Consider the following 18883-nt stretch of genomic DNA (forward strand, 5'->3'; position numbering starts at 1 on the left):
CCTCCCAGTGCTGTAGGGGACAGCTCCTCCACGCATTAGTCCTCACTCACCCACTCCTCCTGGGACCACGTTTATCACACAGTCCATAGGGTTCATGGTTTGTTTGAATTTATGGGAGAGGATAGTTAATTGACTACCTCTCATTTAAAACATGGATTCTGAGAAGCTCCACCTAAGTTAACAAAATCACAGAACGTGTTGAACTTACATAGACTGCAACCCTTCGGAAGAATCTTTAAATGTTGAGATGGGGGTGGGTGCCTTAAAAGTTCAACCTCCTTATTTTTAAAGATGAGAATTGGTGCCAAGAAACCATGAGCAACTTGCTATGTCACACAGCTTAGTGGGCACCCTGATTCCACTCCATTTTGGCATGACATCACAGGGAAATAAGTTAATAGAGTTGGATCCTGGTATCCAGGATCCTGGCCCCCTGGAGGTGAGGAGAATTAGGTAGCAGGTTGGAAAAAGTGTGAGGCAACCTGCAGGAGTGCTATCCCTAGATTACAATGCTGTTTACATGGGCTTCTTCATCTATGAATTGGGTATTTTTATAGAAGTGTCTTTCAATTAAAAAAAAGGAAGGAAAGGAAGAGAAAGATAATTAAATCACTATATATATATATATATTTAGTAAAAACCTCTACTTACAAAATTTAAGATAAAATAAGACTATATACAGAGACTGTTGACTTAAGTTATCATTCCACCCCAACACTGGAAAATAAGAATAAAGAACTCCAATAAGGAAAACGTATGTCTTCAAAATAGTAATAATTTTCATTTGAAATGTACTAATCACCTTACACAATATTCTATTTCATTTCCTTTGATGTTCAAAACAATCTGTTCTCAAGGAAGAAAACTTGTGTCATCATTTTATAACTACGAAAACTTAAGTTCGAAGAGATTGATTAACTGTCCAAAGTGACCCTGCGAGTCAACTGGCACAACAGGAAAGAGAAGCTGGGTATTCTGACCCCTGCATAGACCTAGGTGTGCTCCCCACCACGTATGCTGCTGGTAATTGTTCTATCCTGCTTCTATGAGGCCACAGAACATTCTTATTTATTCCACACAAATATATACCAAAGATTAGGCGCTTTAGGAATCACAAACATGGAATGGAAACCGATCTTCAAGAAATCTGCTTTTTCTAAGGAAGTGAAACAGCTTAGTTTTTAAGATGTAAGTTCAATCACCAAAAATTAAACTTATGGGACAATTTTGTCTTCAGTTGCATTTTGAGATGGCCAGAGTCTAAGAAAAGCTGAAGAAGCATTTTAGGTTAAAATTGCCGAGAACCTAGTTCCTTTTTGAGCCTAGAAACATTTTTAGGGCTGGAAGCGGGAAAAGATTTGATATTTTAATTGTTTTTATCTGCTGGTGCATGACTCATGAACAGACTTTATAACTTATAGAGAGGTTAAGAGATACTCATGAAAATACCAGTATCAATGTTTGTTTGTTTTTTTCATAATTTGGAATCTAAAAAGTGTCAGTGATGCCTAATCTCTACCATAACCCACTTAAGATTTTTTTTTTTTTAAAAAGGGAAGTAAGCTTAGAATAGACAAGAAATAAAATTAAGAGATGAAATTTTGTCTGAGCCTTCTTCCTACTGATGCCATCTGAGCAGGTAATCTAGCTGAGCTTTGGAAGCTTTGCCTGTTTTAATGGTGAGCACATTAATTTGTATGATATCCTCTTGGGTGAATAGGTTACAGGTTCTGCTTCAGAGTTATCCTGGAACCTTTTCCTGTTTAATATCCTCACAACTCTTGCTTCTTATATTGGCCTAGGATTAACAGATGACATTTGCCTGAATTTGGATTGAGTGTTAATATACCATATTAGACTGCAACTGACAGGCTCCCTTTTTCAATTTATTGGAGGCCTCTTACAGAAGGATAGTAAAACATATGATGGATCCAGATACAACTAGCCAAAAGCAGACCAAAAGAAGAATTATGCCAAATTAATATAACTGAAATAATCAAGGCATTGTAGAATTTTGTCAATTATTTTTCAACCCTCTTACACGAGCAGTTTAGAGCACCTCACAGCCAGTATGTTTGGTTGCCATAAAAAGAATAGCTGTGTGAAAATACCAAAATAATAAGCCATAATCAAATTGGCATATGAATTAGTGTAACATTTCTGAGGAAAAGGATGCTAATATGAACTAAAAGCCTACAGTCCATACATACTGACTCAACAATCCACTTCTAGAAATCTATTCTAAAAGAGCAGTCAAGAATATGGGCAAACATTTGGTTACATGGAACATTTATGCCAATGGTATTTATAATCTTGAAAAAGACTGGAAACAACCTAATACACAACAATAGGGGACTGATTAAATAAAAAATGGTACAGCAAGATAAACAGCATGGTGAAAGACTACTTAATGACACTGAAATCATTCAATATATGTTCTTACATGAAAAGGGATTTTTTAAAAATTTACAGTGGAGTTACATCTTTAAAGTGCACATAATCTAACATGCATAGATGAAATGTTTAGAAGCATGTGAACCAAAATACTGGCAATGGTTACTTTTTCATTGTGGGATTATGAGTTGTTCCTTACTTTCTTACTTTTATATGCTTATACTTTCTAAAGTTCCTGTACTGGATAGTAATTATTTTGGTTAAGAGAAAAAGTCTTTTTTTTTTTTATAAGAAGAAATGGCCACCACCACACTACAGAAGCATTTGTCAGTACAGCAAAAACAAAACAGAACAAAATGTTAGAGGTACATTATTTATCTCACATTCTTTACCATTCAAAGTGAAAACCCCTGTCCAACAAAAATGAGAATAAAATACAATGATTGTTTTTAATCACTCCATTTTTCTGTAGCAATCCTATAAGGTGAAATATTAAAATTTTCTGAGGATTGAAGGTATCAGTTTAAACATAGCTGTGCTGTTCAGTGGGCTACAGCCTTGATATTTAATCTGCTATTATGAGTTTACATAATGTTTCAGTGTCTCAGTTTAATTACTAATAAAAGGGGGATAGGCTGTGAGTCATACTCAGCTTGTTGAAGAATATTAGACCAATCAAACCAAAAGAATGCTTTAATTTCATTTGGTCCTAGTTCCTGCTTTAGAACAGGATTAAAAATAAATATAGAGAAAGAGATGGAGAAAGTGAGTCACCTAATTTATATCTAGCATAATGCAAACAAGCATTTCTTTAATAGGTGTTCAGTACCTGAAGTGCTAAATTATAGCAACTTCTAGAAGCAGCTTCTTAATGGAAAATCCTAGCATTTTTAATCTTACTGCAGATTTTTTACCTTGTCAACTCAGAATTCATCTGATTTTGAAAAAGAAAAACCTTTTACTTGGAGACAAAGGTAAGCCACAGTACACCTCAAACTAATTAAAGATGAATCTCTTCTGGAACAATGGTACAAAGAAAAAAGCAAATTATATTTTATAACTCAAACAAAACAGTCATCCACCAAAAGAATATTGCCTTCTTTTAATTATTAGGATAAATCATTCCATGGAAAACTGTTTGGCACATAGTGAAGATAAGAAGATGATAAATACAATACAAAACAATGAAAGGAGATAGAGTCTCTATTCAAGAAAACTCATCCTAGTTGCAAGTGAAACCCTGAGGGACCACATACCAAGTTACCTCAGAGGCCTCAAAATGTCAATGGTACTTCATATAAGACCATATAAGGTCATATAAGACCTTCATATATAATCTAGGCTAAGACTGATCCAATTTAATTTTCAATAACTAGCTGTTGGTAGCATTCTGATTAATATAAAACATTGAACCTCTTTTTTCAAAAATATTCGTAGTTGTGAGGAGAAAGCAATTACAGGTATGTTATTCACTAAGTATGAGTTGAGTAAACATTAAACATGGAGCTGGAGGTTTGTGCTTGAGTAGGTACAGCAGTGAACATTTGGTGGTAAGGCAGTAGGCTGGAGCACAGCCTAGGATCTGCTTGAGTTCCATTACTGAGTAGCCTCCCTTTTTCTAGAGACATTCATGGTACTGAGTATCCAGGTGAATTTCCAGAAACTTTTTATACCTCTGATTTTGAGACTCACAGCAGGTGATTGGACTCTACACTTGCAAGAACTCTGGTAACTTTGCTCCTTGAAGAAAAAGAGGGAGGGGGGGGGAGGAAAAGAGAGAAAGGAAGAAAGGAAGAGAAAGAAAAAGAGAGAGAGAGACACAAAGAAAGGAAGAAAGAAAGGGAGAGAGAGAAAGAGAGAGAAAGGAAGGAAGGGAGGGAGGGAGAAAGGAAGAAAGAAAGAAAGAAAACCTAATGTTATTTTTACTTATTGTTTCCCTGAATCAGCTAATCAGAGTTCCTCCTGGTGCTTGGATGAGGTCTCTTTCCCCAGGCAGATCTACCCAATTTATGACAAGGTTTCCTGGCAGTGCTGAGAAGACTGCTTACTTCTCACTTTTCTTTAGGTCAAGAGACCCATGCTCTAGTTGTAAACTTTCAAACTAATCTGGTGAGCCTAGGAAATTTATGTAACTTCTTTGTGACCCATATTTCCAGTCTGTGAAGGAAGAGATTAATTTATCCAACAACTATTCCTTGAAAGCCAACAATGTCCCAGGCATAATTACATGTGTTAAATAGTGTACTCTATACCCAACACTACCAGTCTCCTGGAACTTACATCCTAGAAAGGGGAGCAGAGCCAGAAAATTGTAAAGGAAGAAAATCAATAGACAAAGTCTCAAAAAGTAGTTTACAGAAAATAACACAGGGAAAGGTGAGACATTAAGCTGCAAGGAGATGAATTCTATGCTCTTACTCTATCAAGGCAAGAGATCACAGTGGCTCTTGGAATAGTACTAGACATGTTCAGGATAGCAAAAAGATAAGATTTACTGATAGATTGGACCCGGGGTGGTAAAGACAACACAAATCGAAGAGGAGTCCTAGTTTTTCTTTCCAGCACCAGCACAGATGAGGTTGGCAATTACTGAGCTGGAGAAAAATGGTAAAGATCGAGTTTGAAGGGTTGGTAAATCAAGAGTTCTGTGAGTTGGTTGTTAGATACTGCCCTACATGATTTCTGAGGTTAATTCCTCTTACAACATCTGTGACTTTAGGTTATGATCAAATAAGCCCTATTGAGAGATGAAAGATGGTGAGAAATAAGCTATACCCATGTCAGTGAGTGACTGGGGAAGGATAGAAACGGTGGCCAAGAGAAGCTAAGACGTATAAAAGACGTGGGAATCTCGTTGGTAAAATCATGAACTCGGGTGTCCGATTCACTGAGTATTTAGATCAAAAAAAGACAAAGAAAAAGATTGTTTATCTAGAGCCAAAGTCTTTGGAAACCTAGAAGATTGCCTTGGAGATCCATACGTGACATATAGTAGATGGTTCACACATCTGGAAGACAGGAGTACAAAGCAAAGATGGTGTAGACCTTTCCAGCTGCTGATTTGTACAAGAGACTTTGTTTTCTCTTTCTTTTTTTTAAGTTTCTATTTATTTAAGTCATCTCTATACCCAACCACCCAACGTCAAGCTTGACCTCATGACCCCAAAATCAAAAGTTGCATGCTCTTCTGACTAAGCCAGCTAGGCGCATCTATTCTTAAAGAATAAATGGCTTAGGACACTATAGGAATATGCCTGGGTGGGTTCAGTGTGAAACCTGCATTTTATTTTGTGAGGGCTGGACTTATCACTTCAGAAGTGTGAAAACAGGTGTGAAAAACATTGCCCCTTCCCCACCACCATTTCTTCTAATAAACGCTTTATTTTTTTTTTTACAAACCTTTACCAGGACAAAATGATTGTAAATATCCCACCGTCCTTATTCCCCAGGCCTATGCTTCCCCATCTCCAACAGAATGTCTAAAGCTCCTAGGATCCAAAATGTGGCATCATGATAAGTTCAGGGAGAAAGAGGGTTCATTGCTCCGGAACGCACTTTCATTTCACTTCACTTCAAGGGACTATACTTAAAAATACTGATTTGCAGCATCTGTTTCGTAAAGAAGATGCTCCTGAAATGTTATGAGGAAGCATGAGGAATATTTCTGCCCCCTTGAAAGAGACCAGGTTGCTGAAGCTATCACCAGGGCCCAGGACAGATGACACACTGTAACTGTTCCCGTGTACAACCAGAACCAGATACAACCAAGGATCATGGAAGAGGTTGCAAACGAAAGCATTTTATAAACAGCAATGTAATGTGCAATAGAAGATGTGACTTTTGTGTTGTTGTTCCGTCATGAAGGAGTGGATGTTGGCTGTCAGTGGGTGGAATTCCTTAAGGCTGGATCATAAGTGTGCTATCACAACCAAAGCTAGTTTTAACAATCTAAGCGATTGCCATTGCTGAGAATGGTGGCTTGACATGTACGGCATCAACCTGACCATAATAGTTTCACTTCAGCACCAGATACTTGGCATTTAATAGCACTGAAAAAGGTAATGGGTGGTTTTTTCACGCCTTTTTATATTTGGTAAGTGATAGGTTCCACCCAACTAGGGTTCCAATTTATTTTAAATAATAGATTTTACTGAAAACCTCACCGAAACCCCTACGGTCTATACTTCTATTTAATTTTAACCTCTTCTTTAAAGTACAGAGGCTGATATACCCATGAAAATTATCCCCTGGCATACTTATCTTTGCAAATACATTTTATCTCATAAATTTGTTTTATACCCTTCTTTCTTACCCACAGAAATTGCTGGCTCCACTATTTGTTCTCTCTCCTCCTAATACCAGCCATTTTCTGATGCTATTCTAGGTTTGTGTACATACAGGTCTCCACTGGAATAGAAAATATATTATTTAGTACTTTAATCTTTCCATCCTCTCCTTGATCATATTTAAAGACACTTTCTTCTTTTCTTCCTGTGGCAGTAAGATGAGAATATAAAAGAGACGTATACCACGCACCACATATTTGTAAAGCAAAAACAATATTTAGAGTATTTGGCTTTGTTTTAACCAATGTGCTGAATTTTCCTAAACGCATGTCCTCCTTTATGATTTGCCAAATGACACATGAATTTCTTTAACATGAGTTTTTATGAGATAAGGTCCCAATCTCCATAAAGCCGTTAGCACCATAATTCTCTCACCCAGGAAGCCACTGGATTGATGTTCCGATCACTGACTTTCAATGTGTTGGGCACCTTCTTTATATCCAACAATTCATGTGCACTTTCAAGTCTCAGTTTACACATATGATCAGAAACATTGTCCTAAGGCCAGTGCACACCATGCTGCCTCCACATCCGCATGACAAATCCGACGGCCTAAAAGGCCATTGTCAGCCTAACTTCATCTTGCTTATTAACCATTTCCTTTATCCTGGACAAAAAGACTTCTTGTACATGACTGTGTATTCTTCCTTTACTATTAGAAATTGTTGGGAGAGACCATAGCTATTGGGAGGAAATAAGCAATTCATTCTCACTCTAAGCACATCCAAGTTGTTGCCGTCTTTTCCAATTAATGCCTTCTGGAAGTCAAGTCTATACTGAGCTTAAAAAACAGACAGACAGACAAAAGCCAGAAAGCAGCAGTTAAGACACTCAGATCAATAAGGCTTCCTAAATTCATCACCCTTCAGACCAGAGTTAAGAAATTCCACTCAAAGGACATTCGAGTCATTAAATCCAAAACCTGTTCAAAATAAAAGGACAAAAACAAAATCAAAACACAAAAACTCCATGGCTTTATTTAAGAAGTGCTATTTAAGCTATAAAGGATTTCCTGTTGGTCTTGTTTTCAATCATTTTATAGTGTTCTTTTGTTCTTGCATTACTCTATATCCAAATAATCACATATGTAAATGACTCAGTACAACAGTAGATGCCACTGACAATATAAACATTATCATTTATCCAGAAGCATTATATGCTCATGCAAAAATGGCATTAAAAGCTTGTGGTCAGATCAAAAAACCACAACTATAATTGTTTATTTATATAGCTCACCATTATTCTGTAGCGTAAGTTTACATTTTCAAAAATCTCTAAACATCGCTGAGTTGGCCTTAGAAGAGTGAAAAATGCAACACTCGCCTAAATGATTAAAGACAAACAACTTAGGTCCAAGCATGCAGCACGATGCTTTAATATGGAAATTATTTACTTTGCCCTGGCTTATAGTTTTCATTTTGATGCTGCCCTTGAAGCTCCATGATAACAGGGCCATTCAGTGGAATTTCTGCATTTTTCTCTGTAGTTCAGGGCAGCTGGTTTCTTTCCTCTCGAAGCAGAAAGCTAAAGTATATTTATCACTCTAACAGTGACTCAAAACAAACAGGAAGTCTTCATCAGCCGGCTCCTGGGCATAGCTGATATTAGGTACTGGCAGAAAGGAAACAGAGACCTCATTCTATGGAAGTCCGACAGAATGTTCATGCAGATGCGGCGATAACAAAGTTAGGGATGCTCCAAATGACCACCGTGTTCTCCCAAGATTAAGTGCCCTCGCAACGCTCGCCAGTTTTCAGAGTCTGCGAAAATTCCTCAGGAGTTTTCCTTTCCATTTCAGTTTGAAAGAGTAGTTTGAACTGGATACCACGAGCCTTGTGAACCTATGCGCCAAAGAAAACCTGGGAGGGAGCTATTCTGGGAGATTTGGCTTTGATCTGGTTGCTAGGAAAAAGCCCTGCTTTTGTCTGCAAGTATTCTGAATGGCTCCTTCAGTCAGAATGAGGCCTGCAGGTCACTGTCTGAATTAAGTGAAGAGGATTTTTTTTTTTAATGCTAAAAATGAAGTTGTCGCTGTGTGCCATAATAAAGCTGGAGAGAGAGAGGACGGTGCCGCTGAGCGACGGCAACAACTTAAACTCCAAGGTAGACTGTGAAAATCACCGAAGCGCGCTTGCAGATCAAATGCATGCAAATATTCCTCAGTGGCACGTATGTTCCTAGAGACGCTTGCCCTCACCTCCTTTTTCAAAGAAAACCTGTGTCGGATTCAAAGCCCACTTTGTTTTGATTAATAGACATTTTTGCTATCAAACAATGTTTTCACCTTCTAAACAACTAGAAAGGTCAAACATTCACACCTAACTTTTTGCAGCTAAACCAAACTCGAAAGGGGTGGGGGGGGAGACTGCAAACTACTGATATTGAATCAAAAAATGATTAGGTAACACACTTTGGGAGGTCCTTTAAGAAAATTTTTTCTTTATTTGTTGACTAATCTCCTTGTTTATGATAATGCTCATACCTTTATAGAAAGACTTTACAGCCATTATCTAATCTTCTCAGATCCTGGTGAGGTAGAAAGCAAGCAAATCTTATCTCCATTCTCCAGATGAGGACACAGAGACACAGGGAGGTTGAGTAACAAGCTCACATTTTAAGTGGTACATTCTCTCCAGTTGGAAAAATGACAGTAGGGCTCCGGCTTTGCTTTTCCGGGAATGGGGCTGGCTTTTCACCCAATCACTCACATGTTCACCAGCCCCCTTTCAGGCCAGCATTTCTACCGTGACCAGACTGAATCGCCACACAACCTGTTGGAAAAGTACGCAGCCTCCTGGCCCAAGTGAGGCTCACACCCTTGACCTTCGTTTCTTCGGTATCTGGTGCCAATGAACTGAACCGCACACTGAAAGCCACAGTAGCCCAAAGCAGAATGGGACCAATCCAAAAAGCTCCATCACTCCCTTCTACATAATTCTGGAAGAGGAAAGAAGGCATTATAGTTCATGAACTTACCTAGCATCGCTGTCTCTCAAGTTTGAAGCATATTTTACATTCCAAGCAAACCGTAACATATGCAATATAAAGGCAAAACTAAGAGAGCTGAGAGGTAAACTACATGAATAAGAATTTAACCACAGTAAGAAAAAAAATGAACGAAGGGAAAGCGTACCAAGGCCGGCACCTTCAGGACCACAGCATCTTCATGGGCATGCGGAGTCTCCTCCCTTGTCTTAGTGGTATAGGTCAAGCCGGTAGACATAGAGAAAGGTAAAAATGAGAGCGATCCTTCTCCAAATAATATCAGTCACCCCTCTCCTGCACTCTCACTCTTTTTAGGTTTATTGAGATATGATGGATATCCTCTTTTAAAGGAAGTAACAACCCTGATTGCACAGGAGACGTTCTAGGGAAAATATATGCAGAACAACTGTAATGTTAACCAGACACAAACCCACCACCAGGTGAGGGGAAATTATCTCCTGAAAACAGGCTGGGGAAGTCTCTATTCTATCCGAACACCTTCTAGAAGTTTCAGACCCCGGAAGGCAGCCTGGCCTATCTTCTGGAATACAAAATTCCCTGCAGAACACCAGGCAAAAAAAAGTTCAGGAAGCTCAAAACAGACGCCACTGCCAAAAAAACAGAAGTGTTCTCAGGGCAGCATATTCTCTCCCAGAATGTTTCCTAAGTTACTCAAATTTCTTCTCAAACTGCAGATACAGTTGTGTATCGGTGAACACTATGAAAATGTCCTTAATCTAGCTCAGAAAGCTACACAGCTGAGCTCGGTTTTGGTATCAAGTACACAGATCCTGAACTCTGCCAATCCAGAGCTACCAAATGCTCTATGCCCAGCTCCGAATGTGGAGAAGGACTGAAATGTCTTTCCAGATCCATGAAGTGGCAACAGGCTAGCAGTACCCATTAGCCAGACCACACACTGGTTCTTCGAGCTTTGCAGAAGACCAACACCCCCAAGACCCCCAGCCAAGTGGGACCCAAACCCTGAGGCTTGCACTGCCCTTACTTCTTCACTGCTGCCTTGTGCAAACATTCCAGCAACCCAGGAGAACTTGACATTCATTTCTCACAGTGTCACCATGGCTAGAGCTAAGCAAAAGCCAAAAATGAATTAGGTAAATATAGGAGTTTCGGGCGCAAATTCAGCAGGTGAATTTATTTGCAAATTACGCTTTTGAAGCTTCTCATTTAAGATTCTCTTTAGAGACATGGTAGGGAATTTTATCATTCTTAAAGTAAAGCAAAGCAGTATTTGATTTCAATATTTGGTGCATAGCCAATCATACAAAAAATACTTAATAAAAGAATCCTTTTTGAAGTTATTATGCATTTATTACAGGATTATCGATTTCAGTAATGAGAATTTTATTGTTAGTATTGGGTTGACATGAGACAATTTTTTTCCTGGAGATTTCTCTATCATTTAATTGAGTCACCTTATTCCTTCTGCCCCAATACACAACTGTTCCTGTTATTCTTTGAATTAATTTGGATAAAAGCCTTCTACAAAAGCCATCTTTCTGGATCCACAACCTCCTCTCTGAGCATTTGTTAACACATTACATTATACTAAAGTGAATCCACCCACAAGAAATTAGACAATCTATCCTGGTTTTAATATTTTTTGAAGGCTTACAAAGTGCTAATCACTAAAGCAGTGATTCCGAGCCCTAGTTTTGTGATAGCCTGGGGTATCTCCAATTGCCTCATAGATCTTAAAAAAACAAAATTCAAAAAAAAAAACTTTCAAAAGAAAATTAATTATAATTTTTATTTCATTTGAAATATAAATATCTGCCATTGCAGATAGGAAGTGTGTGTCATGGTAGGACTTGGTGGTCTGGAGTCTTGTTAAAAAAGAAAAGAAAAAAACAAGCAACAATAACCCATTGAAACTCCTCAAAGCTCAAAATCATTATGCTTCCCCCCCACCAAAAGAAATACTATTCTTATTCCTAGGAACAGAAATTCCAACACACACCTTCTTACAGGCACAAAAAGGAGCTGGGACAAAAACCCATTCCAGGACATTTCCTCAAAAAGAATACAAATAAGGTGTGTCACACATTTTCATGAATAAAATAAACATGATAATATCTAATAATACCATTGCGCTATTATACGTGCCTAAATTACAGTTGTACTAAGAAATGAGAAAATCCCTGGAATAGGACCAGGATTGCTTTTTAATTGTCCATTAGAAAAAGCAAAGAATAAAATCGCCTGCTATGATTTCCTTTTGAGATCATTCACCTTATTTTTAAAATACGAAATCAAAAACATATTGAGACGCATGGTGAGGCTGAGCAATGAAACCGAAGCAAACTGTCTCCTCTTCTCAGCTCAGACTCAGCAGCTACAGCAAGCCCACAGTGCCAGCTTGAGACTGGCAAGGCAACTAGCATTGCACAAAACAAAATCTTAATTTTTCAGTTCCAAGCTGATTCCACTGAGAACATCTCTCTTGTCTCACCTTTTCTTTCTTTCTTTTCTTTTCTTTTCTTTTTTTTTTTTTAATTTTCCTGAATCGAGATTTTTCTATTTAAGGATGTTCTTCCATTATGCGAGATGCCCCCTAAGCCAATGGAAAAAAAAAAAAAAAAAACGATGACGCTTTTATTTCACACAAAGATTCCTCTCCCGGGGCCATATTCCATGAATGAATAGCTTGTAGGACACACCGCTAATAATAAACTCCACCAACTGTGCCAACACAAGTGTGAGAAATGCACAGGGAGGCAAAGGCTGGCCAAAGGAATTCTCCCATACCTGCAGCGGCTGACTCCTTCCAAGAAAGCTGTTGAGTCTGCTTGCTTACATACTCGCTTATTTGCCAGGAAGGTATTCCTTTTAAAAAGTAAAAATAAATAGTTCCTACAACCTCCTTCTTGTCTTGAAGTCACTATTTCTACTAGAAAATAAACCTGTAAACCCCATCTGTTAAGATACTGGAGAACTCTACTGGACAAAACATACCAGTATTTGTTGTAGGAGCAATCCCAAACTGACTAGAAAAGGAACTGGGAACAAGGAGGTCATTTCCCATTCAAATTTAAATGTCACCACAAAATACTGTTGAAAAATCAAACCCATCAAGAGTGATTGCACATGTCACAGACTCATCTCTTCTGATTTCCCTAACACTTGTATGAGAGTGTTACTGTCACTGAATTGCCTGGATTCCAAAGAGCATTCCAGTTGAGCTCTCACCCACCCTGTGGACTAACTAACACCACTTTCTTCTCCTTTTAAATCTCAGGTTTGTCCCCCTCACTCCCCCACCCCACAACACAAAATGCTTTTCGTCTACCTAACCACCCTCGGTTAGCTGGTATGCAAAGAAGAAAGCGACTTGGTCAATTGTTGAAATGGAACATAAGTAGAAAATATAGCCGCATAATTTAGTCCACAATCTACCTCACTTACTGGATAAAACCTAAGTTTCTCCCCATTACTCAAGCCATCCTCATTCCCATTCTTTTCATTCATTCTTCATCTATTTAACAAGTATTTATTGAGCACCTACTACATTCAAAGCACTTTGCTAGGCACTGAGTTTGTAGCACTGGAGAAGACAAAGCCAGTCCCGTTCTCTGAAGCCAAAATTCTCCTGGAGAGAAACAGACAAAGATGGAGATTGTCTTAAATAACTTTGGGAAGTTATAAGAAATACAAAGAAAAAAAAATTGGATGGAGACACACAGACTAATTTGAAAATAGTGACCTTCATAACAAGTGAGGGAAGAAAATAGCCATGGTTATAACATTTCAGGTTGGTTGTCCAGAGAAGGGCTCTCAAAGACTAAGACATTTGAGCTGATATTCTGTTAGAAGAGCCAGTCAAAAAACAAAAAGAAAAAGAAAAACAGAAAAAAGAGTAAAATGCCCTAGAGTGAGAACGAGCTTGGTGATTCCAAGGAACAGAAAGGAAGCAAGAAGCCTGAAGCATAATGAAAAGCAAAATAAAGTAAGCCTGGAAATCTGAAGGACCTGGAGCTTGGAATGTGTTCTAAACGCAACAGACAGCCTTTGGAGGATATCAGACAAGCAAGTGACTCCATCTGACTGAGACTTCCAAACCTCACAAAGGCTAAGGAAGGATCCAAGAAGGGCAGATTCAAGATATATTTGAGAGTAAAAACAAGAAAAGGGATTAAAAAAAAATGACTGCCCTTTTTTTTTTTTTTCACTTGAACAGATGAGTAGATGGTAAGTCATAACAGATGGAAATGTTTGGGAGGAATATTAGTCCCTTTCTTCTAGGTGTGAAAGGTAGAGACTCACTTAACCAAATTCGTCCCTCAGTGGTCCTTGGACACATGAAAAATGGACTTATCAGCTTTCCTTATGTTCTAGTGTCCTATTTGAATCACATTATTCTAGATTGCTGGAATGTTTTTCTACTCCATTTACATCAGTTTCAAACCCTAGTTTAATATCTAGCTCCTCTAAGATTTTGCTGATTAAAACTCTTCTCCTAATGATAATGCCTTATTAATATCCATTCTTTTCATTTTTATTTTAAATCTTTTACTCTATTTTATACTTAGCTCTACAGAATTGAGACAAGATCCTTTGGCCTTCCTCTCTTTTTCAGACCCTCCAGCCCCCCCCCCCCCCCCCCCCCAGGCCTACTTCCCAATGCAACATATTCCCAACAGCCCACCAAGATCTGTGTTACCCACCCTGAGCTTGGCTCCCTCTCCCCCCACCCATTACTGTTCCAGAAAGACTCCCCCTCTCCTTAGCTCCACCTGCCACACAGTCCAGTCAATCTTTTAAGACCTAGATCAAGGGACCTCTTTCCAAGAACCCATTGTTGACCCCTCCCCAATCAGAGGTGATCTCTCTCTCCCATCCCCTAGGAGGCAGTGGAGTATAATGGTTGATGTCTCAGGCTCAGGGGTCAGATTCTCAGTTCACAGGCCCACCTCTGCCTCGGGCTAAGCTGCAAGCCCCTGGGTAACTCATTAATATGTATAGATCTCTGCGGATTCATCTGGAAAGTATATGTGAGGCAAGGGATGACATAAGAGTACCTGTAACTCAGAGTCCTAAGGATTGAGATAACACACCTGAAATATATCACATAGCCCCTGACACATAGTAAGGACTCTCTGGTACTCCATATTTTTGTTATTTTCATTTCAGCATTCTTTGGCTTTCTGGGAAAAAACAGTCTATACTGTGGTTGCCTTTAACCATCAGATTAAAAGCTCCCAGAAAATATACTGGTGCTTTCTTGATCTTTCTATTGAGTAGATATTTTATGAATATTTATTGATGAATGAAGGTGAACATAAAATAAACAATTTTAGGGGGGCGCCTGGGTGGATCAGTAGGTTAAAGCCTCCGCCTTCAGCTCAGGTCATGATCCCAGGGTCCTAGGATCGAGCCTCGCATGGGGCTCTCTGCTCAGCAGGGAGCCTGCTTCCTCCTCTCTCTCTGCCTGCCTCTCTGCCTACTTGTGATCTCTGTCTGTCAAATAAATAAATAAAATCTTTTTTTAATAAATAAATAAACAAACAAACAAACAATTTTAAGGATTTTCATTTCTTTTTCCCAAATACATTGATTCTTCTTAAAGCAGAAATGACACCTTTTCATCTATTTTAAAATTCCACACTGCTCATTATGCACAAATACTGTGTAGTATAGTATACAGTCTATATTTTAAATAATTTTTAAATTTTCTGAATTGGTAAACCTTCCTGTTCAATACAAGTAATGCATATATCATGCTAAATTCACCAGGAATTTAGAAACAGAAAACTATCTCTTCATTTAACCTAAACAGAAGGAATTACAATGGGGCATCATTCCAGTTCACAGAAATCTTCAGGCCTCTGAAGACCCAGAGTCAGGCAGGAGGTTCTTGTTAGTGACATGTGCTCTCTCATCTACATCAATTAATGTTTATTGGACAAAGCATGGATGCTGTGTGTCTAAATTTTCTAAATGTGAAGACACTATGTCTGCTATCTTACCTGTTAAGAAAGACATCACTCATGGCCATAGTAAATAATAAAAAACACACATATCTCTATAGATTTATGAATAGTATTGTATCTCATCTCACAAGAGAAGAAAACCCTTTAGTGAATAGGTAGATCTTGATGGGCTTTGCAACATGACAAAGTCTAGTAGAGAAATAGAGGTGAAGAATGTGGATTTGAAACTAATCGAAGGATCAGTTGTGGCTTACTTTTTTAAAAAACTAAAGACAGCATGCTAAAAGTGGGGTAAAAACGATTAAAAGATAAACTTGGAGTCTCTACCTCTTTCTTCACAAAGCATCACTTACTCTGACAAGGATTTCCTATAGTTTCTGGTAAACATAATGTCCTGAACTTTGTCCCTCTATTATCCCACATCTCAATAATTACAGATGTAAATCATACAACCCTACCCAAAGAATGTCATTTTTCCCTACAGATGAGCTAGTATCAAAGCCCATAATAATTATGTCCCAATATACTCCCACCGTAGTTTTTGTCTGTTCTTCTGTTTTGTCTTTGTTCACCCTTCTGTCCTTCGTTTCTTCCTTCTTTTCTCTCCTTTTACCTTCTGAATTTTCCAGCACTTGTGAATAATTTGGTCAACCCTTCCAGCTGACCGTCTGTGTCTTCAGTCACTCGTCAGCAGCTATATTCTTTTCCACAGATTGAGTTATTTAACTGTGCAAGTTCTTGTCTCTAATACACACTCTTTTTTCCCTGGTTGAGTTATAACACATACTTTTTTCATCAACCTCTAAAACAAGTAACAAAGACTCCATTCTTACACACAAACTCAAGAATCCAGGGTAAGTTCTCACGGAGCATCCATTTAACTCTCAATATTTCCATGTCATGATCTACCTATATGGCAGACCCTGAATTGTGATTTAAAAAACAGACAGACAAACAAACAAACAAAAAAAAAAACACCTTGTCCAATTCTATCGGTATAATCCCTGTCTCTTGATGAGATAACTATTGTCTGTTCTGTTTCTTAGTTTCTACATACTTCTTTGTATCTTCAGAGATTCACCTCTAGTAGAGCCTCCTTGGATTACACAATCCAATTAAATAAAATGTTGGCCTATGTTTTTCTTCCTCATGGATTATTTCTCTGCCTAGCTACTAGTAGTTATCTTTCCATTACCATTCCAGTTAACTACATGCCAAAACCATAATCTCAAATACATTTAAGTATTCAGGTCTATTCTGAAAGTGACGGACCGCTCCTAATTTTGCCTCCCATATTTACTCCTCAAAATAGCTGTAAGAACATATCCACTCTTGCCCCTCCTGTTTGGTTGTTTTTTGGTTTTGTTTTTTAATCTCCCTCCTCAATAAAACGTATATTAAAATGAAGGATATTTATTTTAATTTGTCAAAATTGATCCTTGACTGCATTTGTTGGCCTTTTGTCTACTGAAAAACTGGAACATGGAGAGCAATGAGTAAAAGATATTTCTGGAAGGAAAGACATTATCTGACATAGAATTATTGTAATAATAGAGCTCTTTCCCCACCTGCTTCAAAACTAACTCAGAATTTAGAAACTGAAGTACAATTACTTTAAGTGGAAATTTAAATAGAAAGTAAAAAGTTCATCTACCTTATTTCTTAAGTAGTAAGCTCCCACAAAGGTGAATTTTGTCTATTTACTGCTGAATCTCCATGCCTAGGACAGTGCCTGTCACATAACAGAGGTTACTTCAATAAATAAATGTTAAATAAGTGAGCTTCTTTACCCAGAAAAATGTTGAAACTTGTTTACTAGCTGTCAAAAGTAGGTTCCTTAATGCATAAAATAGTATCAACTGTGTAACTTGCCCCCACTTCCTCCTTTTGCAGAAAGCCAACAAAAGAACTGTAACTTTTTACCTAAGGATCAAAGGTGTCAACCTATTGGCTCACATTACTTTAAAGTCTTGGATAACAGTCTTTGGTTATTTTTAGATAATTTCTTTTGTTTCAAGCTTGAAAAGAAGTATTAACAAAGATCAAAAAATAAATCATTGATTCAGAGCAGGAAAATGCATATTAAGAAGCTCAAAATATAGTATGTAGAGGCTGTGAGCTAACCTTCCCAGAATACAAGTCAGATCTAGCTTTAGATACTAAAGTACTATATCAGTCCCACTTGGGACCCATCAACATAAAAGGAATAAGAAGAGCTTAGAGAGTTGAAAGTCTGAAAAAGGAAAGAGAAAAAAAATTATAGAGTGACCAGGCATCCTCAATACCTAAACCCATGAAGCCAAGAGGTAGAAAGATACAACCAAATTGTAACAACAAATAACTCTAGATTGTGAAATTTTGGGTGAGTTTATTCTCACCTGTAATTTCCAAACATTCTACAGTAAGTATTTAGAACTAGTGCAGTCAGAAATAATAATAATAACAATAAAAATACATATACTTTTAAAATCGAGAGGGAAAAGCCAGGGGGAAAAATCAGATGATAGATGAAGAAAACTTAAAGAATTAAGATTATATGGGCAAAGGAGAGAACGCATATTGGTGACTTAAAAGTCTTCATTGTTTAAAACAACCACTTACCTAAATCTATTGCAGAACACATGGGATGGGCTTATTTCTTACTAAATAATCATACACACGTGTGTGTGCCTAAACCTACACATACAACATATACACGTGCCCATACACATTCTTACAGGGAGTGAGGCTCCTAGAGAAAGGGTAAAGGCACACAAACCGTGTGAAAAAGAAAAAGCGCCCCTAATTAGGACATCACTTAAGCAGCAATTCTCACAGACTGACGAGATGTGAAGAAGGGAAGAACAGGAACAGAGGAAAAGGAGTGGCCCTTCCCAAGAGGACCCAGAAGGATGTCAGGACAAGGAGACCTATTTCGAATTAATGTTGAAATACAATGCCTCTTGTACCACAATCAAGGTATGCCCATGGAAGTGTCCGACGTGTGAATGTGCCCTCTGGAGCAGGAGAATGCTCAAGGATCACTCACCTACCATCTTCCAGGCCGAGGGTTCTGGATAGCCCAAAACGATACGGGATTAAGCCATCTCTCTCGTAGGGTGATCAGAAATGGAAGGTCTTGTCAAAAAGAAAGAAAGGACTCCAAATTAAGCTCTTTTTTGCTCCCCGAAGCTGACTGGAAGCACTCTTCCTAGCTCCCTATCTTGA

The 18883-nt window shown here is 38.2% G+C and overlaps 1 long non-coding RNA gene across 14 annotated transcripts in view; it reads right to left on the bottom strand.

Moving 5' to 3' along the window:
• Window positions 1-7691: 7691 nt before the first annotated feature.
• Window positions 7692-18883, bottom strand: part of LOC132013906 (uncharacterized) — a 74520-nt gene continuing 63328 nt past the window's right edge. For 8 of the 14 annotated variants that reach the window (XR_009403146.1, XR_009403143.1, XR_009403141.1 and 5 more), the window contains 5 exons: window positions 13252-13335; window positions 12495-12572; window positions 12199-12300; window positions 9874-9933; window positions 7692-9677 (listed from right to left, as the gene is read on the bottom strand). This is a non-coding gene — a long non-coding RNA (uncharacterized LOC132013906). Of the gene's footprint in view, window positions 9678-9873; window positions 9934-10731; window positions 10815-11706; window positions 11760-12198; window positions 12301-12494; window positions 12573-13247; window positions 13336-18883 lie in introns of all 14 variants that reach the window. The other 6 variants (XR_009403153.1, XR_009403152.1, XR_009403147.1 and 3 more) reach the window with 5 other exon arrangements.

This window comes from Mustela nigripes, chromosome 3 (genome assembly GCF_022355385.1).
Source record: "Mustela nigripes isolate SB6536 chromosome 3, MUSNIG.SB6536, whole genome shotgun sequence".
Classification (NCBI taxonomy): domain Eukaryota; kingdom Metazoa; phylum Chordata; class Mammalia; order Carnivora; family Mustelidae; genus Mustela; species Mustela nigripes.